Source organism: Alligator mississippiensis, chromosome 6 (assembly GCF_030867095.1).
Source record: "Alligator mississippiensis isolate rAllMis1 chromosome 6, rAllMis1, whole genome shotgun sequence".
Taxonomy (NCBI): Eukaryota; Metazoa; Chordata; order Crocodylia; family Alligatoridae; genus Alligator; species Alligator mississippiensis.
Genome location: NC_081829.1, coordinates 82,169,484 through 82,196,720, shown reverse-complemented (window position 1 = coordinate 82,196,720; position 27,237 = coordinate 82,169,484). Strand labels below are relative to the sequence as shown.

General features: G+C 41.6%; 1 protein-coding gene across 3 annotated transcripts in view; it reads right to left on the bottom strand.

The window, feature by feature from the left end:
• CTBP2 (C-terminal binding protein 2) overlaps positions 1-26,668 on the bottom strand; it is a 263,869-nt gene extending 237,201 nt beyond the window's left edge. The window contains exon 1 of one of the 3 annotated variants that reach the window (XM_019482851.2): positions 26,387-26,668. The gene's annotated coding sequence lies outside the window, so the exon portion shown is untranslated. The remainder of the gene's footprint in view (positions 1-26,386) is intronic. The other 2 variants (XM_014611381.3, XM_014611382.3) reach the window with 2 other exon arrangements.
• Positions 26,669-27,237: the final 569 nt, after the last annotated feature.

The following is a 27,237-nucleotide window of genomic DNA, read 5'->3' as shown; positions in this document are numbered from 1 at the left end:
CATTTAGTTTGATATTTCAAATCAGTCAATATATTCAAACTCAAATGAAGTTTTAAAATACCTTTTCCTGTGCATAGTCCATCTTTTCTGAGCCCTTATAGGGTCCCCAGTGAGCACCTAAGAGCCCTGTAGCCAGTTAAACCTGAATAGGAACTATTACAATGATACGCTTGATGCCATATCCTTAGCTGAAATAAATTAGTATCGTTCCACTTACTTCAATGAAGCAATGGCTATTTACACCATTAAAGATACTCAATGCTAAGCCAAAAGAATGTCTCACCGATGAACCCCTATGGCAGACTCACCTAGACCTAGCTGTAAAGTCCTGGAAAAGGCATTCATTTTTATTCCCACTGTCAACTACAACACCCATGTGTGGTACTAAATATAAATGCTACATACATAATTATAATCTTAAAGAACAATGTGATAATGTTAACTGCATGTGAGCAAAGTGTTACTGCAAGAAACAGCGAGTAGTTATAAACCCTGGATTAGTGTCGAGCTAGTAATGCCTCCACAGACTTGTGACTGTGGAGGCAGCTTCACTGCAAGTCCCTCTTCTGTTCTAGTGTTTATAAAATGTAAAGGGTGGGGGGGGGGACAGGTCACAGAAGAGAAAGAGAAACTAATTCACTTCAGGTACTGTTGTCTCTAAGAGGCTATCCAGCAAACCAAAACTGCTTAGGACACTGAACTGCAGCCGCTGCCCCATCAACCAGCACATGACCAAGAAAGCAGTATCGGCTAGGACCACTGTGCCACATTTATGCCCCTCATATCAGGGGAATTGGTGAAAATGATAGGAGACACCCTACCTAAAATCAGAACCGTCTCTAAGCTAAATTTCTGCAAGCCTCCTGCACCAATGTCCCACAGACCTCTCTAAGAGTTGCATCAGCAGGACTCGGCCCCGTTTTGCATTTCAAGATTTACACATGCTAGCTCCAAAAGATCAAGTTAATCTATACGCAGAATTTTTTAACTGATAACACTTGCTATCTAAATCATCTACAGTGCCACCACACTAAGAAACACCTACAATGGTGGCGTTTACATTCCTAACGCAGACCTCTTCTTGGTTGCTTTGTTTTGGTTTGATTTGTAGGAGACTGGAGGTGGGAGACCAGGGAAAGACTATCAGCAAGTTAGTTACTTAAAAACTGACATTTCAAAAATATAACAAAAACAAAAATAACAACAGAATATCTGATTATGTAAGCATTTCTCCTGCAGCAACATAATGATTAATGTGAGCAGCACTGGGATCATGTTCTTTTTCCAATGCAAAGCATGCATTATTTTTGTTGATCTGTCTACTGCCTCAAAAATGACTCCTTTCTCTAACTGAAACTTAAATGCCAACAAAATCAGGGTGGCCTTGTCTTTTATTCCCCCCTATTGTTCAGCTCTAGCCACTAGACTTATTTGTTTTCTCTATTTGGAAGCCCATAAATTGCACTCCTACTTAAGTCACAGAGGGAATTCCTTTAAACGTGTAATATAAGTAAAAACCCATAAATAACCTTCTGTAGTCTACAATAATAATCTACACAACACATTCATTTTCATCCCTGCTTTTAGACTAATCTTCCAGCTAACAAATCAAATCAAGTACCAACATGTAATTATTCCATTCTGATAATGATCTTCTAACACTTGGATTCTACCTTTGCTTATTTGTCCCCATATTATAACTATGTGGGAGGCTTTAAGAGAGAGACAGACAGAGAGAAGGAGAAAGGTTGCTCTGAGAAATACAAATAGTTAAAGGAGGTAATAGAAGGAAACACTGAAACTTGGGCCAGATTCTCCAGTGCTTGTACACTCGGTTACACTAGTGCAAAAGGTGATGTAAAATGCTACTAGACCAATTTGCACTGATGTAAATGATGACACGCTCTTCTGGGCGATGGAGTGTATGATCTGAAAAAATGGCTGCACTGTGCTGATTCCCACAACTTGCTGCAAGCTCTCCAATTGCAAAATTAAGCCAGGAATGAATCTGTTACTAATTTGATCAGAAGGCCAGGAAATGTTTTGCAAAATACATTCATACAGGATGGCTGCAGCCAGCATTGTTTTTTTTTACTCTCTTTATGAAATCTATTCCTCGTTTCCTGTAACTAGCCCTCATTAATATCAAACACACTTCATCTGCTTGTCTTTCTTCCTTGTAGCTCAAGTGTTAATGGTGCATCGTAATTCAGACAGCTGGTAATCTTCCCACTGGATCACATCACACCAAAGCCAAAGAGAAAAGGGAAAAGCTCAGTGTTAATACTGAAGAACACGAGCGATTGACTTCAACTCGGGTCTGGGATGAACAAGGTAAATGCCACGAATAAATGAAACTAAACAAAGGTATTGATGTGCCAGGTTATATTATTTCATATCATCATATTGTAAAGTGCCAGCAGTAGAGCATCAGAAGACGGACAGTGTCAATACAAGAACTAGAAGCAGTGGACTAAAAATAACACACTACCGAAATAAACTTAACTACACAGCCTTCTGAACAATCAAATGCACAAGGCTTGTAGAAAAAAACTGCAGTAATCAATGTACATAAGGCACACTTATTACTGCACTATATACTGCAGAAACAGACTTGCATCAAAGTTAAAAGTTACCATAATCATCAAGGTGCAATATTCTTCAACCAAGGGTCAAAGTGCTGAATTAAAGATGATAGTGTGCCAAATATAACCACTCCCCTTACACTCAGCACAGCTCTGAAGTGCACAGAACTGACACAACATGGACAAGAAGATGAAGCTGTAAGTCACTATTTGACCAATAAAACGAAACCCGGGGTAGTTTCAAAATTTTTTGCAATTTTTTCCCCCCAGAATGTGCAATTATGTCATGTTCTAACCTAGGCATCCCATGTAGAATAACGGAGGTAATCAATCTGCAGTGGACAGAACCACTTTGGCTCACTTTTCAGCAAGATAAAGATGTCAGACATAATGGAGGAAGCCATAGGTACCAACAGTAAAGCTCCTCCCTGTTTAATTTTGGCTTATGGACCAAACGCAGGTCACCTCCTCATCCAAAACTCCTTTGGAAGTTAATGGTATTGGTCAACATAAATGACAATTTGCATAAATTGGAAATACAGTGGAACCTAAATCACAAGTTTCCTCATAAGAAATACTGCTTAATAAAAGCTTCCCAGACAACTGTAATCATGCTGATGCAAAGAACTATATGCAAAACTACTAGAGGTACACCAATAAAGATTTTCTTGGCCAATACCAATAGCCGACTATTAACCAGCCATATCAGCTGATGCCGATCCAATAACCAATTTACAGGAATACTGCCAGGCAGCGTGGAGAGCAGCTCCCTGCAGGTAAGTCTGTGGAGGGGAAGGGGTGTGGAGGATGGAAAGGGTGTGGGGGAGGCAGATTGAAGCCTCCATGGTGAGGAAGGGATTGGAGTGGGGGCTGGGGGTGCTGCACAGCCAGGGCAGTGAATGGGACCCAGGGCAGGGGCAAGGTGTGGAACAAAGCCACAGAAGGCTCATCAAGGGGCTCAGTGTCCCAGTGCTTAAAAATGGCAATGGGGGCACTTGAACTAAAGCTTGCCAAATGAGCTTAAGTTCAAGTGCTGCTGCCACCATTTTTAAGTGTGGAAACAGTTTTAACCAGAGTGGAGCTGAACAGGGTGAAGGCAGATGCAGGCTGCTCGTTGCAGACTCGAGGCTCTCCGCTCTACTGCTTTTCCCTTGGGAGCCCCATGCTGGCTGCATCACCCCTGCCTACCTGGCAGTGGGGGGCACAACTCACCACCCCCACAGCTGCCAGGCAGGCAGGGGACTTGTGGCTGACACAGAGCCCCCAGGGCAAAGGCGGCAGAGCAGAGAGCCCTGAGTCCACAGCTGGCAACCTGCATCTGCCCAGGGCCATCTCTATGGGGGGGCAAATTGGGGCAACTGCCCCAGGCCCCACACTTTGGGGGGCCCTGCAGTCAGTGCCACATAGGCCCTGCTGTGGCCGCCACTGCCAGCTCTGCTGCTACCACCAAGTGCTGCCAGTTTTGGCCGCCTGCCACCCACCCCCATCCCATCTTCTGCTCTGGCTGCTTGCCCCACCTGCCCCCAGGCCCCGCACAAGATGATATATGTCCCGGGTCTCACACACCCCATAGGACAGCTCTGCATCTGCCCCACACACAACTGGGGAGGCACATGCCCTCCATGCCTTTCCTGAGGGGCGCACACAGTGGCATGGAGCTGCCCTCCTTTCCCCCTAGAGGAGCCACCCGTGGCTCCATCCCACTCCCTAGCCCGGCCCCAGGTCCCATTCACCACCTTCACTGGACAGCATCCCCCACCCCTGCCCCACTCCCTCCCTCACCATGGGGGCCTTGATCTTCCCCCCACACATCCCCTTCCCTCCCCCCCCCCTTCCACTCCACAGACTTACCTACAGAGCACTGCTTTCTCCACATTGCCGGCTGCATTCCTGACCATGTTCAAATGTGCGACTGTGCACATGCATGCGGTGTCCAGGGGCCCTCACCAGAAGGCATATTATATTTATTTGTGACATTATCAGCTACACCGGCCAAAAAAAGCCAATAGCCAATAGTGTTAATCTTCCTTTTACTGGTGCCAATCTGAGAAGGCACTAATATATCACTGCACCTCTAAAAAACACCCTAGTTCTCTGGGCCAAATTTTGGAGTAATTCCCTGGACATATGGTATTCTGCTTATTACTGCCTTTCTGAGAGGCCTCTTCTTCAAATCTGCCTACTAAACTTCTTTCCTTCCCCTTGCAGTAGGGATTTCCACATGAATACTGTTGATTCCCATGTCAATACTAGAATTTTTTCACCCCTACATTAAGGGGCCTATACTGTAAATACTTAGTACCTCTTGTGAAGTGTTGATCTTCAAATCCCAAGTAATACTGAGAAATAAATGTCACTCAGGAGACACAAAACATCCTAGTCCCTCAGATTTTAACCTTCTTATAGAAAAGACTTTTTACATTTGGAAAGTGCATATTTTTAACACCATATTAAAATAGTACACGTTATGGTGTACTGTTTACATATTTGGTGTACAAGGTTAGTAATTCAGGACACAATCCAGCAAAAACTTAACACAAGCACTTGATGTTTGGTGGACAATCCCACTGACTCTATGGGATACTACTTACAGTGCACAAAATTAACCGTGACCTCTTTGCTAAATCAGGACTATACAACCTCAATGGCTCATCATCTCAGAAATGCAACCATGTCCACAAAGGAAATAATCAATTGAGTGTTAGTTCATTCCTGTTCAATTTCTACTCACTGTAGTGCTTTTATATTTCAATTTTTATAGTTCAAAGAAAAAGCACCAAGATATTTTTTTTAATGTTTTATTAGAAACTGGGCTGCCAGAAAGATACACAACACAGCAGACCAAGCTGTGGACTGGATAAGAATTAAACCCTTAAAATAAGGGGGGATTAGAATGAAAGTACTGACACATCTCTAATGTAAAAGGACCGTGATAAATTCATTAAATTGCTAAGCAGGTTTTTTTCCTTTACACAAAATGCATGGATGCCACTTTAAGAAATACTTTTTTCTGAATCCAAGTTGCAGCATACATATTATCTACATGCACATAAAAGGTGACAGAATAAAGTCTTTGAAAAGTAGTTTAACTGCAATCTATGATGCATCAATCCCATTAGATTAGAGTTGTTTAGTATGTGATGCTAAATTAGGAGCCACAAAAGGAGAAGCCAGATTCTTTTGGAGCACCTTCCTTCCAACTGATCTTAGCCCTGAGGTTTGGCTTTATTTACTGGGGGGGCGGTATTTTTTTCCTTTGGCATATTTTACTTGTACGCAAAACAAAATGGCATCTTCCATGTTTGGAAACACAGACCTGACTTTAAACAACAGAACTGGACTTGCGGTTCATCAGTTACCAAATCAGAAGGTACTGCTGCGATCATATAGTAGTGCAGGCTATAGGATATCACAGCCAATACAGATCTTTCCCCAACTCTGACACAGACCTGATTTATGATCTTGGATAGGACCATTAACAAATATATCCATGTTTTGTAAAATGCTTTGAGATCCTTACGTAAAAAAGCTCTATGCAGGCTCTAGAATAATTTGTGTTAGCAAAGATTCCCAAACACTGGCTGTTCATTAAAAATATATATATATACACACACATCAGTAAGAAAAAATGGTACCATATATTATTATATATTATTTAAGCAACAGTAACACTTTTTACATGGACTTCCAAATTCTGCCCAAAGTCATCAGTAAATACAGTTTAGCCATAGTCTAAGCAGATTCACTGTTCTTTGATTGCACCTCAGCACAAGTTATTTCAGCTACTCATTTTTGGCCTTTGGCTATGAACACATATAGTAGAAGGTTAATGCCTAATATTATGCTCACTATGATTTAAGAGGCCTTTCCTGCAGTAACTGCTGTGATCCTACAGCAGTCATCATTAAAAAGTTAATACATGCCAAGAGATATCTTGCACTGGTATAAAAACAGTTTTTGAAAGCCACCACTGATTCTGAGACATCAAAACAGAAAGACTTCAGCTTTCATTAAACAAAGTTTCTAATCCAGTTTCTTATGAACATACCCTTGAAAATATAAATTGATTACAAGGGTGAAGTCTCTTCATTGGTGTAAACTATTGGTAACCCCATTACAGCTAACCAGAGTTGGTTTGAGGGATCTGGAACAACTATACTTTTAGAAAGGCCCCCGATCAGTTCACAACTTCAGGCCCTAAAACTAATAGGACTCAAAGTTATCAGCTGGCTGGTTAGCTCCAGGCAACTCCTTTACCAAGCAGCCAGAATTACCTCATTACTAGGACTGACAGCTTTATCATATGAAAGGCAATATGGATAGCTCTCCTTAAGTAGTTAAGTGACTCCAACTGCAGCTCTGATACTGACTCACTCCAAAGCCCATGTCATGTCATATAAGGCAAACTTTTCTAAGATTTGGTTTCTAAGATCCGCAGCCAGCACTTTCCTTTCTTTCACTCACTTGTCTATAGACTAATAAAAGACCAAGACTTGCTGAACTAAGAGATGCAACATTATTAAGCAGTATTTCTATGAGGAAACTTGTGATTTAGGTTCAACTGTATTTCCAATTTATGCAAATTGTCATTTCTGTTAACCAATACCATTAACTTCCAAAGGAGGGCGGGGGGGAGGGGAAGGGAGTTTCCCTCCAAGAAACAGAGATGCACAGAAATCCAATCATTGCTTGGGAAGCAATATGAAAACAATGCCTCCATCTTGAAGTCTGGAAGGAGGTTAAGAGGAAACACCTGTATCAGTGTGCATTCCTGATGGCATTGGGACAGGATGGGTCATGAGAAAAGAGACCAATAGGACACAAATAGTCTGAACTATATGAGGACAGGGATATTCAAGAAGAGACAAAAGCTTTAAAAATATTACAGACCTAATTTTATTTATTGGAAACTGGCTACAGAGATTCCCCTATCATTTGCAAAAGTTGTTATTTTGAGTCACCCACAGTCTAACTCACGCTCAGGGTACACCTTCAGGGTTGCACATGGCAGCATCATATTCAGAAGGACCCTACTGACTGCAATGGGCCTGGAGCACTGTGCTGTTTTAATACTGACTTCAGACAAGTCTGTTCCCCTTACTTACACTTTGGAGGACATAGCTTAGTATGGTCTAGCAAAAAGACTGAATGTGGATGGTCTCATTGCTTACAGGATTTCCTTCTCCCCAGTAGTAAAAAAGAAAACAGGTTGCTGGCTGGCTACCAAATACAAACTGAAACCCCCATGTGCCAGATGCATACAGCTGGACATGTAGCACCGATGATCCATTTGCAAAACACACAACATGCCAGTTGTCTGACTTGTGCTAAATTGGGAAAGAGGCAGGAGACTGGGGAGAAGAAAGCAAACAAACTCATGGTTAAATTTATTTTCCTACTTGCTGTTCTTTTTTAAAAAAAAAAAAAATGTTACTAATGTTACTGTCAGGATCGTCTTTTCCTTCTTGCTACTGTGGTGCTTCTGAATGCTAGTAAGACATGTGGTGCAGCCTGAGGAATTTAGTTACCTCCCTGGGAGTCATCCATTTTTTCCTATTACCACTCAAGTTAACTCGCTAGCTAGGGCTAGTTAATAGTAAACACAGGTGAGATTGCTTGTGCAGTCTTAGTCTCTTGTATCACCAAGCTATCAAAGGATGTTATATTTTTACATAATTTTATCTCCATCATGTATCTAAATTATAATTCTCTAATCTTAAAAGCCAGAAGACACCCAGAATTTCCTTCCAAACGTTGCCAAGAATGTGTTACCTGAAAAGAGAAGCACGTTTTTAAATTTTAACAACATACAATGATATATGTATGTCTACTTTATTTGATTCACTGTTGTGCAATGCTTTTCTTCCATCTCTTGAAAGTAATCTTTTTCTAAAGCATAACTGCTTAATTGGCAAGTGTACAAAATATAATTACATTGCCTACAAGTTACAATATTGCTTGTGGGAATATCACTGTTCATGCATTCAGCTTTATTTTGTGTTTAATCTCTATTAAGAGATCTGCATGAAAACAGATAGGTACTCTTGATTTCATAAACAAAGCATGTTGTTCAGTCATTTTACTGCTAACAAAAGCTAAATCCAATCCAAACAAACAAACAAAAAACTCCTGAGTCAGTCTAACACAGCAAAATCAATAATAAAATTCTTTTATTTTCCTCTAAAGAAAGTTCAGTACCAGGACATAAAAAGAGCTTAGATTTGTCACATCCATTATATTAACAAAAATGATAATAACAGACAGGCATGTTGTACAAACAAATATCTGACTTTAAGGACATATGGGGGGGGGGGGCAGTTGTTACATTTCCCAAAAGGATCTTGGCAGTTGCATCTTTTTTTTTTGTAATAGAGAGATAAAGGAGCAAGGCAATTCTATGCCATCATCTAGGGCTAACTCTGTCAATAGTAGCTGACACACCATTGTCAACAATGATCAAGAAATCCAGCTGTTACTTTTTAATTCTCTTTCCAACCAAAGTACCAGACTAATAATACACACCACTTTTTTAGTTCAGAGTCTTCTCAGTCATTCCCCTGCAAGCTATTCTGTATTCCAGTATAATAGCCCTTTGTCCCTTGATAACTTTCACTAGTCAGACCAACATAATTCCTATCATAAACGTATTCAGGTCTGCCATTTTGCACTAAAAACAGTTATCAACGTGACAGGCCTTGACCCTGTAAGGCAGGTATACTTGAATAGATGTATTAGCTGGTGTAGGGCTTTCTTCTGTACTCTGGTTAGTTTAATAATAATGGCATGTTACGTACCATAAAGGTTTATTTCTTTTTCTCAAGTAATGTGATTAACATATTTGTTTGACCTTAGAAATATAAACTCTAATGTCCTTGATTCATAGTGTTAGTCCAAGATTTGTTTCTCTGCGTGTTTTACCATTATGGTTTTAGTTCCACTGTCAAGTTCATATTTTGCTCCCATCTCGCAGTACACAAGTATATCAAATTAGCTGTATAATCTAAGCCGTTATTTGTAACTGTTGATCTAACCTCAATTTGATCTAGTTAAATGTTTTTCTATACTACAGTTTTTAACATATTGAAGTTTTAGACAGAAAATGCTGGTTTCATTCTCAACAACTAATTCTCAGCAGTACAAAGACTAGATAAAAAGGGGTGTAAACGTGCCTAGAGTGCTTTTCATGTGGAATCTTGTGATTCACGATAAAGCAGGATCGCAACACCGTGTGCAATCACAGAAAGCTTAGGAGTGCATACAAATAGTTATAATCATAAAACCCAACTACTTATAGCGTCCTCTAGAAACATGCCCAGGAATAAGTAACAATATTCAAAATTGCTGCTTAGAATAGGTTTGTAATTGCTCATAGTTTTAATAACCCTTTTTGTACTAGTTCTCTTTAAAATGTGATCATACAAATGTTAAGTTTTTGTTAGAATTTTGGCACTACTACAGCACAGTTAATTTTAAGATCTGGTTTAGACCGTCCATGAGAGCTATTTATAGCTCTCTCAAAACTTTGCCATTGGGGCTACAGATTTTGCAGGGTTTGATAGAATCTGAAATGTGTTTTAAAGTCTGAATAAACTACATTTGGTTCTGTTAGGTGCAGTACCACTAAATAAAAGTAACTTTTTACAATCTTTTTTCTGAACTTAACTAAAAAAGAAGGCAAATTCATGTGTGATATGTGTTGTCTAGAGTATGGAATGTGATTCCACCTAATTTCTTGATTGGTTGAATTTACAGCGATAGATACCTGTGTTGGCACTAGAGATAACTGATCCCTCTCATTGCTGGAAGGGATTCTTAAGGACTTAACTGAGCAAAAGGACAAATGAGGAAAATTAACCACCCAATGTATTTTCTTACTATCGTTCTTGAAAGATGAAATCTTGCACTTTTATTGTTGTAAGCAGGTTTTACCAATGCAAGTAAATGGGAGATACCAATTCTCAGCACCTATGCGGTACCTGTTCCCTTTCATATCAATACCAAACCACCTTGTTGACCGTGTCCAACATAACATAGGCCATAAGACAAATTTCTAAATCAACTCCTGTCTCAACTCAGTACATCTTGCAGAAAAAAAATTCACTCTTGATTTAACTATTTCCAGGGACAGAAAATTCCCAACCCTTCGTAGTTAACCATGGGAACAATGTACCATCACTACCCAAAATGCTGATCTTATTTCTAGTCTGAATTTGGCTAGCTTCAGCTTCTAGCCATTGGATTGTTTCTGCCAGACTGAAGAGACTCTACGATCCAGTTACTTATCCTCTTGCTGGTACCAACCTACGGGCATTAATCAACTCACCCCTTAACCTTTTCTCTGATAAGGTCAACAGCTAGAGGGCCTTATCTCTTTTATTAAGTAAGGCATGCTTTTCAATCCTTTACCCTTTTTTTGTGGCTCTTCCTTAAACCCACTCCTATTTTTTTTTAAATATTTTTCTTGAATTGTTAAATAACAGAGCTGGACACATTTCACTAATACTTACCACAGTGCCAAGCAGAGGTAATGTAACCCCCTAACCCAAGATATTCCTTTGTTTCTACAACCTAGGATTGCATGATTAGCCTACAAGGAGTCCATGACAAACCACTACAACCCTGTCTCTTTCAGAGATACTGTTGCCCAGTATAATGTCCCCCAGCTGTTAGGTGCAACTGATCTGCTTTGTTCTCAGATATGTAACTGTAAACTTGCCTTAAGAGGTATTATTTGCTTGCACAGAGTTTAACGAGCAATCTATATCACTTTGTATCAGAGACAAGGATTTGTTATCTGCCACTCTCCCGATCTTTTGAGTCATCTGCAAACTTTATCTGCGGTCATTTTGTGTTATTCCAGGTCACTGATAAAAATGCCAAATAGCAAAAGGCCAAGACACAATCTCTGAGAAGCCCAACTAGAAACATGCTCGCTTGAAGAGCTCGCTCGCATTTATAGTCACCCACCTTTCAATCAATATCTATGTGCCATGTTCATTTTCCATTGTTCTAGTTTCTTAATCAAAATATTGTGTAGTGCCAAATCATACTCCTTACAGAAGGCTATGTATATCACAGCAACACTATTATTTTTATCAAATGTGTGATCTTGTCAAAAAATAGATCTTGTCAAACTCATTTGATATACTTTTCATATAAGTATGCAATAAACATATTCTATTCTGCTATTTTGCCCAGGATTTCTGTCAGGCTGACAAGTCTATAGTTACCCAGGCCATCCTGTTTAACCTTTTTAATTATTGGCTCAACATTTACTTTTTTTTCCAAGTCACCTGGAATTTCCATGGTGTTCCAGGACTTACTGAAAATGACCATTAATGGCCCAGAGAGTTTTTCAGTTAGCTTCTGTAAAATTCTTCAATGAAAACTAACCATATATCAACATAACTTTGATAGTTGCTGTTTTAACATGTTCCTGAGTTACTGAAAAGTATTTCATCATCAAAAAATAAAAACACATCAGTCATTTGAAATACAGAACAAAAATGTGTATTGAACCTTTCTGACTTTTCTGCATTATTATTGATGGTTCTCCCATGTCCATACTGCAATGTACTAATGGCATTATTAGAATTCCTTTTCTTTCTAATATACTTGAAAAATGTTGTCTACAGATTTCCTATGTCCTTTTGCTTCCTTTATTAATAATGCTCCACAAAACATAGCTTCTAGTCTGCATTTGTGCTGCCCACTTTTCGTCGCTTGCTTGTGAAAATTTTGCCCACGTTGCCAAAAGGGTGCATATGTACTTTAAACAGAGATCAGAATAAAGGCCAAAATGGGAGTGAGGGAAAGAAAACTATGTTTAAAAAGAGTTGGGAGGATAGTTTGGAAGAAAGAGATTAAAGAGTTGAGGAGGTTATTCCAGGAAAAAGGTGTAGGAGGAAAACCAAAGAGCCAGTTGTGGAAAGAGAAGGCAAAGGGTCTGATCCTGTATGGAGCTGTAGCATCAGCTTACTGAAGCCACAGTAAAAATGGTGTTATCTTTCTATGTTTCTAAATTCAGTAACGTAACAAGAGTGTTTGGCAACTCATAGGGTCAATGCCTTGTTATCCCCTCCAACCACAAGCGACTCTATAGTCTTCTTTATGCTTCACCCCTTACTCAGGGAATATCGTCCTCCAACTGGAGCACCAAATGGCTTTGCTTTCTTTTTTTCAAGACCACTGACAAATATCTTTTATCTATGGCAGCCTCCTAAAACGTATCACCTACCATGCTATGTTATCTGCTTGATACCTTAGCAGCTCACTGGGATTGCTCAGCATTGCTGCACTAGTCTAGAGACCCACTAAGCTTGATCCCTGCTTCCTATATCTCATTCGTCTAAGACACTGGAAACAGTCACCAACCTTGCAAGCATACCGTTATGGGCTGCAATGACATCAAATTCCAGACCGAGCCAGGTCAGATCTAGTGCGTTGATCAGAAGGAACTCCTGCAAACAATAAGGTCTCAGGAAATACACAGTAGGCCTGTTCGCTTTGTTGTGGACTAGCCTATATAACTGCATTTTGAGCTCTTACAGAATTTTTTCTCCTGAAGTCTGGTTATACTTCATTCGTTCATGACCTAAAAAACTTACTCACCCGTTTATCTTTTACATTTGGGCTTTTCAAATAATACACAAGAAACTGCCTGGGAAAAAAACCCTATGTTAGTTATCAAGCCATTAAAATGACAGTGTCAACACACAAAAGTTAAGCAATTCAAAGGGCATTCAGATATCTGCAATACCCTCAATACTGTTCCCAAGCATATGTTACAATACCATAATTTGCAGCATGATCACACAACATGAATGGGATGCAGAAATACAAAAGTACTACATCTGCGCTTCCAATGCAGCAGAAAGATGTGGTCTCTTTGTATCACATTAGATTATTTACTTTAGGGTATACCATGGTCCTCCGTGATCACAACTATTGAATTACACGTGTGAAACATGAAATGTGACAATAATAATAATAAAAGGGATGTACAAAAGGACACCACTTTATTCTGTAATCTTCAAAACATAGTATTTCATAAGACTCATATATGTTGCAAAATCATATAAATGAAAGACTATTTTATGGTAACAAAGGAAAAAAGCTACGGTTAATGTGGATATTTTAACAACTTACTTTTTGAGCACAATTTTTAGGTGCTTAAAATTAGATATGTACTACTTGTATCATCTTAAATACAGCAAAAATATATACACACACAACTAACAAGTTTGGACTGCAAGCTTCAACTATTCCACAAAGCTGAAGCCAGAGAAAATACTTTGTAACATATAAAACTACAAGTAATCATGAGGCACACTAATCTTATCAGTCTTGATTTGTCAATTAAAAAGTTTTCCAATACTTGGCCTACATTTTTGGTTCCAATTTTAGAGGAAGTAAAAGGCCTGGGATCAAAGTTCAGACTGGTGTAACACTTCCTTCCTTTACTCTCTCCACACTGAAAAGTCTTTACTTTGTAAGATATAAAAATGCATTTAGATTACATTTCTCAAGGTGCCATTATTTGCTGTTCATCTTCAAATCTTCATGCTCTAACACACATACAAGGTGTTGTCTATCCATTCTCCACCCCTACAACACATACATAAAACTAAAGGATAAACTGATAAATTCCAAGAAATTGAGTTGAAGAGGGAAGGCTGCTGTTAACCTACCCTATTTGCACTGGATATTACAGTAGACATAGCATGTAAAAAACTGCCCATTGTTCATAGACTTCTGCAAAAACTAGAAACAAGAAGAGGTCAAAAATAGTTTAAACCCTAATTTTGAAGCTACTGCTTTCTGTCAGCTACACCCACATTCTCAAGACTTTTTTCTAAAAAAAAAGAGTTTCTCTATGCATTATAACTGTGCAAGACAAAAGTAGAGCTCTAAAGACTCATCCCCTCAGTACCCCCAAATCCTGTCTGTACAGCAGAGCAGGTGAGGTCACTAATCAATTACCAGACATATTTACTACTGCAAACTCAGGTACTGGCAGGATTATGCAATTTGCAGGACAAAAATTCACATACAAGTTCTGGGACTTCCCCTTTCTAGGCCAGACACAAGTCCTAACCCCAGCTGAGTGCGTTAGAATAGCAATGCCCGAGTGATTACAGTGTGCCAGTTTAGTTCCACGGGGCATTTATACATGTACTTCTGTCTGCTCGGACACACCAGAACAAACTCGATTAATCAAGTCTGCAGAGCACACAAGCTGACAGGCCCGGCACTGCGTTGCATCCATTTGTATAAATGGCAAAATGTGTGTCAGCGTGCAGAAAATGGAGGCAGTATACTTTTGAACTAAAACAGCTTCATGTGTTTTAGTTCAAAAGTGCTCCGCTGCCATTTTCTCAGTGCTGATGTGCATTTCGCCATTTATACAAATGCATCTGCCGCAACTTTTAAAAGCACCCAGCGCTGCGGCACATGCATGTGTACAAGTGCCCACAGTGTCTGGAATTGCAGGAGTGGTGCTCACCAAACATTTCCCTAAAAAGGAAAAGTGTCTCCTTCCCCACTGGCAGAAGAAAGAATATCCAACACATCCTAGAAGCAAGAAGAATGGGAAAGAGTGAACAATTTTCTCCTACCTGAAGGGAAGGAAGAATGGGATCCACTCCCACATACAGAAGATGCACTAGTGCTCAGCCTTTGCTATTAGGAATGGTATAACCCCTCCTTAATCCAGTAAGGAGGAGCTCTATTACTAACTGATGACAAAAAAGTGGAGAATCTAGTCTCCAATCTGCTAATTATGGTTGTTGACAGAAATAGGGCTTTTCCCTTTGCCCTTCTCTTTGAAAGGATGGGGTGATGGTGGGGAGTGTGGGGAGAATCACTCTCCTCCTTCCCACAATCTCTTATTTTGCTTTAAGAAGCAGTGGAAAAAAAAAAAAGCAGCAAAACATTTTTGAATGCATAAATTTCTACTGCTGATACCAAAGCCAAAATTAAGCCAGGATGAAGATGTTAGCACTAGGTTGCCAAGCAGAAATTGCTACCAATAAATTCACTCATCATCGAGACATGGTCTCTAGAAGGAGACCCAGGAAAGCCTATTTTAATTAAAAACTTTATTCTGAAATATCACCCATAGGTTTTACCTGCCAAGAACACTTTGCACTGCATCAGATTTTGGAGGAATACATAGGCTAAGCAGACATTGTATTTCTTTATAAATGTTGTTTGCACAGACACGGTTTAGATAAAAACAGAAAGGAAGCAAATGAAATATGCAAAAAAACCCAAAAAACAAATGAATGCTCTTGTTTCTAGTGTCACTACTGTTCTTGCAAATAACAAAAATAAACTAAATCTAAGGAGAGTCTTATATTAAGAAGAAAGGAGTTTCTTTAAAGCAATTTCCATAAAATATAAACAGACATCTCTCTAAGAGCACAATGGGATTGGGAGATGAGATGATACTGGATTAATCAATAATGCAATGCAGAATTTTTGTGTACAAGCCAATTATTTGCTTAACTATCATTTCTGCTAGAAAGGGTTATTTTCTCCCCTTGATGATGATGAAGACCATTCATTCAACCAGTCAGCTGTGCTCAAAGCATCAGATTTCCATCTCAGCCTTATGACTCCTTTAGAATCATTCCTCATGTCAACAAGGATCCTCTTCAAGTCAATGGGCAATTTGGGGGCTCAAGAAATAAGATCCTTGTCCATCCCTCTTGCAACCCACCACATATAAATATCTAAAAATAAAATAAATAAAATAAAAGTATTGTGTTATATCTGTCAAAGCTATATCAGCTAATTCTGGAGGCTTTGTGAAACTTCCTTAGCACATAAGCCATCGTAATGGTCCCTAAAAAGCCGTGGACAGCCACCATTTCATATTTATTTTTATTACCAGAGAATCAGTTCATATTTTTTCCAGCCTTGCTAAAGATTTGGTTTCTCATAAACTCCATGTCTCCACTCCACGCATTCTTTCACCACACTATGCTTCAGGGGTCTATTTAAGTAATAATTGGTATGAGCTGTCACAAGTAAATAGCAATTGATTGTTTGACAACATTACCCAAGTTTACACATCCAAGAGCAAGTGCAGCCTTCTACATTTGAAAGATCAAGTTATTGACATTATTCCAACACCTTTTTTTAATAAGCCATCATCACTTGTTGTGCCCAAATGAGGCTACTTTTCCCCTGTGTAAAAAGAAAAGTTCAGAGAGGGCCAAACTAGGGCCCCTTAATTTTCAAGTTGGTCGAAGAGGGACAAACTCATGTGCCTGAAGAGATATTATGAGACTCTCCACTGAATTACAATGACCTACCCACCTAAATCTGACTGAGAAATCAGGGCATTGGCCATGAAAAAGCTCATTTGAGAGTCAGGGAAGTGTCACTTCAAATAAATATACCAAAAATATTACTTATTCAAATCCACTATTGACTTGTTAAACTAAATTTATCTCACCATTGCCAAACAGCATTTATTTTTGCCAGATGTTTACTTCTATTCCTCCCAAAAGACCATGTATTTTACAAGGTTCATCAATCAGAATTACACAAAAAACATTTTAAAGGTGATATTATAAAAAGAGTAAAATATGTCTTCCCATGTACATGCCTGGAATGAGTCCCCTAGGTATAAGATTTCACAATTCATAAGATGCTCTCTGACCTGTGTAGCAGTGTCCTGGTCATAGCAGCGCACCCAAGGAACAAAGCAAGAAAACAGGAGGCTGTACCACATGCCACTAAATTAAATAAAAATGTACTGTTCCCTACAGCCACAAATGTTTGGTCAAGGGTCAAAAAACCCCTGAGAACCCAGTCTACATTATTCTCCATATCACAGTAGCATTTATGGGGCTCAACCAAGGGTCCAAGCCAACCACAGAAGATACAAAATCAAGACTCAGACCCTCCACAATATCATCCCCAATCATAACAATCAATGCTAGCCACTCACAAGTGACATGAATACAGCACTTCTGACCCCTACAACACAGCGCTTGCTCAAAACTGCCCATCCTATCCATTTATTAATTATGCCCTCAACCCCCACCTCTGCCCTCATGTCTGCCTGTCTCACAGGCTCCTATCAATTCTGCAAGCATCTTGTATCACTTCTGATCCTTCCAACCCCAGCCTCATCTTTACATCTCCTTCAGATCCCAGAGGCCTTCACTCTTTTGAAGGCAATGAGACAGCTGCCATGGGGTCCCCTTTCAACTTCCTGCACCTAGTGTTGCAGGAAGGGAGAAGAGGCAGAGAAGAGCCATCGCCTGACCCAGAAGAAGGTGCAAAGGAGAAAGGCCAACCTGAGCCCTCTCCTGTGTCAGGATGGTGTCAGCCGCTGAGAAGAGGGGGGAAGAGTGGTGATGTGGGTACCACTGCTGCATGGGGTTCTTTCTGAGGCAGGGATAAAAATTCATAAAGGGGCAGAGGCTTCTGACATCATCGCAAAACATCATCTAATTAAACCAATATTCTATCATTCACCAAAAACCCCAACCAAAACTGGCAAGAGTTGACAAGTTTGCCATTCAAACACATAAGGAACATCTACATCAGAGCTTTTTATCTTCTATTAATCATCCAAGGTACTTAACAAGTCATTAAAGGCTACTGTGGATACTCCCCATGTATCCTCTTTAGTAAACCACAAATGCTTATACAGGTGAGCAGAGTTTTGTAAAGTGTCTAGGCAGTGCCATCCACTTGTCTGAGAGTATAAAATGCATCAGGTATCTCAGATTATTTTGCAATCAATTAACCAGAGTTGAAAAACTTTACTGACAATCCTTGACCTAAAGATTTTACAGACTAAACTACGGGTGGCCAACCTTTGACTTTGGTGCTTCAAGTGGTTCAAGTGCATGGGCAGCCTCTGTGTGTAGCATAGGGCTGATCGGGAAGGGGACAGGCAGCATAGCAGCAGATAGGGCATGAAGCAGAAAGCAAAGCAGCAGATAGGGCAGGGAGCACAAGAATGGGAGCAGAGCAGGTAGGGGAAGGGGATCACAGTGGCACTAGGGAAGGTACAGGACTAATGTGTGGCATACCTGCCAAAAAGCGTTGGCCCTACTGATCTAAACAAATGAGCAGTGAAATGGCTTAACCAAGGTTACACAGCAAATTACTCCCTGGCCATTCCCTTTCCCAAACTAAGCATAAAACCCAGCACCAGTAATCCACATACAACACATAGTATGCATAGAATTTCTATCTTTCAGTACGTCAAAACTGAAGTTTTAAGTCAATTTTTGCATCTGAATGAAGCTACTAACAATGTTATTCTTTTGCGCTAAAAATTCATTTTCTTCGGAATAATGTTTGTTAATGTTAACTATTTCATTAAAGAGAGTGAAGGAAGTGACTGGTTCACTGCTAATGGAGATCCTTGATGTCACCACAGCTCTGGTACTGGGAAGAAAATACTGACTACAAAGCTAGCAATGGCTTTTCTGTTCATGTAAAACCACCTGTAACTGAAGATGTCACATGTTACCACTTGAAATGGGCCCAAAACCAACCTGTGTATCTGACCATTGCTAACTCCTAATGAAGTTCAGATACAGATATTAAATTTTCAATCTGGCAGTTTAGTCTCACAGTGGATTTTTTTTCCTCCAGATATTTCAGTTTTATTTTTTTCAATGAAGTGTAAAATAATCTTGTAGAAGATTAGGGGGAAAAAAAACTGAGGCACACACAAGGCATAACGGGCCAGAAATGGGTTTCAATTTTACCAGCATTTTCACAGAAACTTCTTCCCATGCTCAGATTTTTTCTAAGCAGTTTACTTGTAAGAAAAGTCCTAAGCAGCTCAAATCAACCAAACTTAACCAACCAAAATACAACCTCATAATATTTAAGGTGAAGGGAGCACAGCAAAGTTGAATTTACCCATCTGAATAAAGCTGTTCCAGATAAAGCTTCAAATGCAGGGAACAGAGGGGCAAATTTGCCTCTACCTCCCACACACAATGCACAGAAGGCCCTTAACACACTGGAAACAATGTGGTTGCACTATATGAGTAGCAGAGGCCACACAAGGATGCAAACCTCCTGCATACCATGGTGCTCTGACCTGCAGCAGAAGGTCATCTGCCTTTCTCAGGGAGGTGGGAGCAGAGCCAACGACACAGACCTACACACATTCCAGAGACAGTCACAAATCTCAGGATCTCTGCGGGAAGTTGTCATGGCCTGGAAGGGTGGAAAAGCGTTTTTCCTGATCATTCCCACAACCAGGACTGTGAACCTTCACCCACAGCTCAGCTGCTCAGGCAGCAGGCTGAGCATGGATGCAACCATTAATACCAGTTATCACTTACATAACAGGTTACATTTTTCAAAGAACTGCAAAAACATTAATTTTAAAAAGAGATTTGAAGAAGCTGCTGATGTTTCCTGAAAAACTTGCAAAACATTCTAGTTCAGAACAATTACTTATCTGCTATCTTACGCTGTCTACACGTATTCTCCCTGCTTTATTAATAAAGTTCATACCAGGAAAACAGGATTTTTGTTTCTTAGGCATTCATCTTTTCTGTTGTTTATTCTCCCAGAAGAAACCATAATTTTCTGTTTCTTCAGAAACAGAATCAAAATCATCAATCGCTATCCTGACAAACCAAATGTGACATCACATGCAGGATTATGACATCAGCTGGGAAAACAACCAGCAGTTGTCTAATCCTGAGGAAACAGAACCTCTACAAAAGCAAACAGTTCTTAATAAAATGAATGCCAATGGAAACTACAGGGAAGGTGGTGTATGAAGCAGCACTATTCCTAACTAGAATGGTTTCTTATGTGAAATGAGTTTGTGGTTTTGCTCCAATTCCCCCTGGATTTGTGTCTACATTGCAAAAACCATCATCATGACAGCCAAATTACCAATTTGGGCATGCTGCCTTTGCATACCAAAAAGCTCTGCTGGTTTCAAGAGAAGTCTTTATCAAGCCCTTTTTTAGCAGATTCTTCAGATAAACAAAAAAGTGAATAAGCATAGTCAGCACTTAACTTTTTCTGCTTGAAGACTTTCTCAGCAGAATGAGACTGAAACTTGGACGATGGGAGGAGGTAGGCAGGTACCATACAAACAAACTGGAGAAAGCTACAAGTTCTCAGTCAATGAATTTCCCTCCAGACACAATACTCATTTTTGCTTTTATTTTTCTCAATCTTATCTTTGTTTCTACTTCCTTTGGCAGTACAGAAAGAAACAAAATGGGCTGCAATGGAAATACAGAATGAATAAGAGATATGTTGACTTCGAGTTTTTTTAAAACTGTATACACACTCATCACGTGACAGAGTATGCTTTGGACTCATATCTTAAAGTATCAGGTTATAAAATGCAAGCACCAGTCAAAATTGTAATTTCTGGAGTGAAATCATGTTTCACTTAAGCCAAAGGTAACTCCCAGTGACTTCTCTGGCACTAACTAGGATTTCACCCCTAAGGTTTTCACATTCCCTGCAGATGGAAGAAAGAGGGTTTAGATTGTCCCTTGGTTTCTGCTGTTGACACTCCACATTAACAACAGCCCCACTCTCTTCCTATTGTATATTGTCTTGAATCTCCAGGACACTTCCTTTCAACAGTCGAAACACCAAATGCTCACCGTACAATAATAATTAGATTTTAAAACTTACGGTTTGTATTTATGTGGATTGTACAGACAGGGCAAAAGATTTGAGGGTCAGATCTTTCTTCTGCTGAAATCAATGGGAAATTCTGACCCCAGTGGGAGCAGAAACAGACCCGGAATTAAAGAACTATCACTCACGTTTGGGCAAGTCTGCATTAAATCAGGAACCAAAAACTCACTGAACACTTCAGAATACTGTCCTGAAGCTATGACAAGTAATCCTATATGTCTTCAAAGATGAAACGTAAATTTATAAGAAGAAATTCTCTCATATAGTCCATGAAACATAATGATCTAGACCAGTGCTGCTCAACCTTTCAGCCCCATGATCTGGATTAGTGGCATGGGGCTGGTCAAGTAGGCTTGATCCAGTTTGGGGTCAGTTTATAGGATCAGTCCATGGATGCAACCCAGTACACTCAATCAACCCTGCATGTCAACCTGGCTCCATGCACTAGATCCAGCCAGGAGCATGCACTGGTGAAATGCAGCAGGCAGGGCCATATCATCTGCCCTATGGGGCTCCTTACAGGTCCAGAAATTTGGCAGCAGTGTGGCAATGAACTGTTTGTGCCTGGCACTTTAAGAACATCAGGCAGGCTGTGGAGCAGCTGGCAGGTGGGTTCAGGCCCAATTAGGTGGTCACCCAACTGCAGGGGACTGCCTGACTGGAGGAGGGCTGGGCAGGGAGAGTATAAGCCCAGACCCTGGGACCAGGGCTGGCAGTTACACCTGGGCAGCTGGAGAAGCAACATCTCCTAGCCAAAAGACTGCAGCTCCTGGAACATCTGGAGGTCAGGGTAGGAACTATGGGGATGGAAGAAGTTCCTTCTGGTCCTGGGCAAGGCCTGAAGCTGCATCCTGCTGGGGTTGGATGGTGTGATGGGACTGCCTGTGGTGGAGCAGCCCCCAGGAAATGCCACACCTGTGTGTCCCCAATGAAAGGCAAGGATGGGGCACTATAAAGCTTCAGCCCCCACTGCCTTGTGGGTCGCCTTGTAGAAGGGAAAGGCTTAGGGCCAAGGGCCACCGAGCAGCGCTCCCTCTGAGTGGTGTACACAGCTGCGCAGGCACACCTAGCAGCATGGCATGAGTGCATTTGTGCAGCCACGCACGCTGCACAGCTTAGAGGGAACGCTGCCACCAAGTGGGATCTGAGGCTCGAGGGGCAAAAGGCCCAGAGATGTGGGGGTGGCGCGGGGTGGAGTACGGTCCAGTGAGGGGCTAACGTCCACCTACAGGGACCTGAGGCTCATGTGGCCCAGAAGCCAAGTGTAGCCCCATGAGAGGCCAGGAGAGTAGTAGAGGATTTGGATGCTATGTGCAAGGCATGGGACACAGTGTAGGAGTGGTTCGGAGCAGTGCAATTGGCCCAGAACACCACGGTCACAAATGAGCAGCCTCCAGCATTTTTATATCAATTCATCTGACACCAAGCGTTGCAGTCAAATAAGGGCAAACTGCCCTAGAATGGGGGGGCACTGATCTCTTGGGGTGCCTGGGGACCCCTCCTGTCACACAGGGGAGTGGTGGCAACATTAACTGGCTAGACTGTGGACCTGTGAGGAGTCTAGTGGGCCAGATGACAAAGCCCCATATGCCAGAGTCAGCTCATGGGCCAGAGGTTAAACACCACTGATCTAGGCAGTAATAATTATACCAACTTAGGAACATCAGTACTACTGAATATATTCTCTAGCAATTTAATCTAGTTTAATAAGTGCAGTTTGATGAACACGCACCAGATACAGAGTGTAAATGCAGTTCCTTTCAGGCTGTATGATAAAATGTCACAGTCCAGTAATTTAGGAAGTCTACAGGAAAATTTTCAGTAGCTTAAGATTCCAGAAGCACACTCACTCCTTTTGCATAAGAAGTCATGTCTAACTTTCATTGCTAGCAAATGACATTCATAAAAAATGTCCTGCACTTTGTCACTTCTAGTTAAAGCTAGCTTACCCTATCCAATGGGACAAGCAAACCATGATTCAATTTTTTTTAATTACTTTAAAAGCATATTGTACACAAGTCTTACAGAAATGTTAACTGAACTGCAAAAGTGTTATTTGAACTCTATCCAGTCTGACAAATTTCCTTCACCAGCCATAGGCTTAATGAATGTATATTTGTAGCTGGTGTCTAGGACATTGTACATTTAGGCTGATGTTTTTACTGATTCAAAGATTATTAACACTGGGACCCAGGACAGGCTCACATATATTATGGTGACAACTTCTCTATATTGAAATGACAGTGTTAAAAATGAAAGCTAGTGCCACCATTCTACCATTACTGTAAACTCCTTTGAAAATTTTCCATTTAGGAAAAGCATAAGTGCAAAGGGTATAACTTTGCCTTCAAAAATGATTCATGATAAGAGTGAACTGTTAGCAAATAGCATTGTGGTACTAGAACTCTGTGGGATGTCATTCTATGTGAGGTATCCTATTCAGCTGAACCTCATGGATTCTAAATAGCATATGCCATAAAGAAAACTGGCTTTAAAAGCTTTGAGGTTTGATTGTAAAAGGGAAAAATGGGATTTTTTACTCTATAGAGCTTTGCAATAACCCTGCTCTCTGTACTAACAAACTACGTAATTCCTAAATTCTTTGTCCAAAAAAAAAAAAAAAAGTATTGTGCTCTTATTTCAAACCATGTACATATTTTCCCTTCTCACTAGATGAACTATACTTATTCAGTTTTAGGAATGATTTGGATCCTAAATTTTAAAAGTAAGATTGTATACTCAGTGATGATAAAAGGAAGTAAAATCAACCAAGTAACTGAGTGCACTTTTTTTTTGTTTTTTTTTTTTACTGCCTTATACATACATCTGTGTTGGCTAAGCCCCCACCTCACTAATGACTAACAGGTGTGTTTTTGCAAAAGCTTTCAAAAATAAAAACCTCCTTTCTAAAAAATACTGTCCGGCACTAACAATACCAGGTCTTCACTGAAAATTTCAAATATTAATAGGCTGTTCTATATTAGCATTTATATTCACTTCAAAACTGTTCTTCTGGTAAGTTTGGTAATACCAAATAAAAATCCAGCTTTTAAAACCAGAATACTGTGTATGACCACCCATTATTTGGCCAACCCAGTGAAGACTAAAGACAAATCAGCTTTATGATACTAAAAGATTACAACACACACACTCATGACATTATTACAAATAAAATTTTTACTGGCGTATGCGTAATTGAAATGTCTCTGATACAACAATCACCTCTGCATTCATAAACGCCTCATAGTATTCTGAACACACACTGCTATAATGAGACTGTCTTCAATTTTGCTTGTTAAAAGGACCTTTAAAGAATGCTAAAGCAGGTCATCACCTTTATGTGAAGAAAACAGTAACAAAAATATTCTGTCGCTGGATATACTGTCTGTCATGTATTTTATTCACTGTCCTTAAATAAACTAAGCTCTAAATATCTGCAATAACCACACTTTTATACCTACTGGTAAACTGCCCCTTTTCGAGAAATAAGTGGTCACTAAAACTAATCGGCAGTAGACATCCTTTATTCTACTGAAAGGTAATTAACCATTACCAAAAATATATGATTAGCAGGTATACAATATCAATCAATGCATTACAGAACTGTAAATGCTTATTTCTTTTGTTTGGTCACGTTATACTTGATCAAGTGTGAATGATTAAAGTGGTTTAATTGGGGCTACATGCATTCATTGGTGGCATGCACCTTCAATGGCAATTATAAGCACATTTGAAAGAAGTGACTTTTCCTGTATTACTTTGAAATCTTCATCTCCTTACACTTTCCTCCTTTACATAATAAAGAGAACACCTCAGCATCAGGCAGGGTATCAAACATTAAGCCACAGCCAGGGTTTACCTTAGGAGTGCAATCTTGATTGAAAGACAAAAGACTACTCCACACGCAGTTAGTTCTTGTTAAAAGAATAAGCTCTTTCAGACCAAATTATACCGCGTAACGAGCTTTAAACCAACACGCTTTAGCGCTGCCACTCTGAAAATGCTCAGAGAAACGTAATTTTGCTTTTGTTGGTGTGATGGGAACAAATACGAAAGTCCAGAGCATGCAAGTAACAATTCTGCATCCTGCAAGGGGGTGGGCAAAACAATAATAGCTGGAAGAGTATTTTACAGCACAGAGATGCGAATCAATGAAGGGAGAGATTTAGTTGCAGCCACCACACACGAGGGGGGGGAAGAAAAATACCCCCCCAAACCAGGAGTTAAGGTGATTCCACCAGCAGGTAAATCTTCCTGTGCAGCGGGACAAGGGGGATTGCTCTCTTGGAAATCAGCAGTGGAAAACAGCCGCTCAACTTTGCTAAACACGGGCTTAGTGAAAAAGCACTAGATTTCTCTTCCAACACAGCCTGGAGGAGATGCCTGGGGAGGGTGCGGGGTGCTGTCACACACAAATCTCTACTGTAGCCAGAGGAGTTGCTAAGTGACTGGCTGCATCTTCATTTTTTTTTTTTTTTTTTTTTGCAGGGCCTGTGTATCCATGAGGGGCGACTCGTGGCCCTGGGCTGCATTTCCAGCCCCCCTCCCTCAGCACTGCGAAGGGGGAGGGCGGCCGGCACGGCCTGCACCGCGGAGCTGCCAGCGCCTGCCTTCCCGGACACGCCTGCCCTGGGAGGGAGCCTCCCCCTGGCCGCTCGGCCAGCGCCGCCGGCCCCTCCGCGCCCAGCGCTGAGGAATAATGCGAGCACAACAACTCTGCCCATTGTTCGCGCCAGGACGGCTCCCAACTTTCCCATTGTTGCTGCAAGTGCGGCGGGAAGTGCCGCGGACGGGAGCAAACCCCGGGGCGAGGGAGGGAAGATGGGATGGGATGGGAAGGAGAGAAGCCGCCCCTTCCCCTTCGCCTTCCCCCTGCCTCCTCCCGGCCGAGACTTTGGCAGCCCGCGCTAATCCTCCGGCAGATGCTGCCCCTCGCCCAGCCAACAATGCGCGCCCGGCACAACAAAAGGCTCCCGCTCCCCTCGGCCCGGGGGCAGCTGCAAACTTCTCCCGCCTCCCGCCGAACAAAAAGCCAAGGGGGAGGCGGCCAAAGATGTCCTCGGATTATTTGTGGCCCCCCCCGCAACCCCGGCCCCCCAAGCCCCGCAGCCGCAGCGCCGCAGCCGCAGCCCTACCTCGTGCTCGGATCCGCGGGCAGCGCCGGCCCCGCGCTCAGCGCTGCATCGCCCCGCGGGGCTCCGGCTGCCGGAGATCCACCTTAAAATGACACACACGCACCGCACAAAAACTTAATCCCCCCCTTTGCCTCCTCCTCCGCCTCCGCCTCCTCCCGCCCCGGGGAAGGCGCTGGGCGGGCGGCAGGAGGAGGATGCTGCCGCTGCCAATTGCAACTTGGAGCTGCAGGGTGGGGGAGAAAACGAGCGGGGGGCAGCGCTCGCCTCGCCTCGCCTCTCCTCTCCTCTCCTCCCCGCTCGCTCCCTTCTTCTTCTTCTTCTTCTTCTCCTTTTTTTTTTTTTTTTTTTTGGCAAGAGGCGGGGTCTCCTCCTTGCAAACCAATGACACAAACCCACATGCACCGGCCTCGCCCCCTACAGATACTCCTCACTACAAATAGGCTCTCTCCGGGGATTAGTGGATCAGCTAAAGTACAAACAGACGCAGCAAGGAAGAAAGAGGAGGGGAGGAAGGAGGAAGGGAGAGGAAGGGGGCTCCCCTGCCCTCCCACCTCCGCCACTGGCACATCAAGTTGGAAACTGCAAGGGAGTGGGCGATGCCGCCCTCCCCACGCCCCTGGTGTGCCCGCTCCCCTGCCCTGGCCCTTTGCGGCCTGCAGCGGACATGGCCAGGCTCTTCATCCCTGGGAGACCGAGGGCCTGGCAGGCAGCCCCCTGGAGCAGAAGCCTCTGCGCTCCCTGCAAAGGGGGATTCGGGGGCACGTTCAGCTGCATTCGGTTATTGCTTCTTGGCCTCTTGAAGGCTCAGATCAAGCATAGCAGTTGCTTAACCTGGCAGGGGAAATAATACT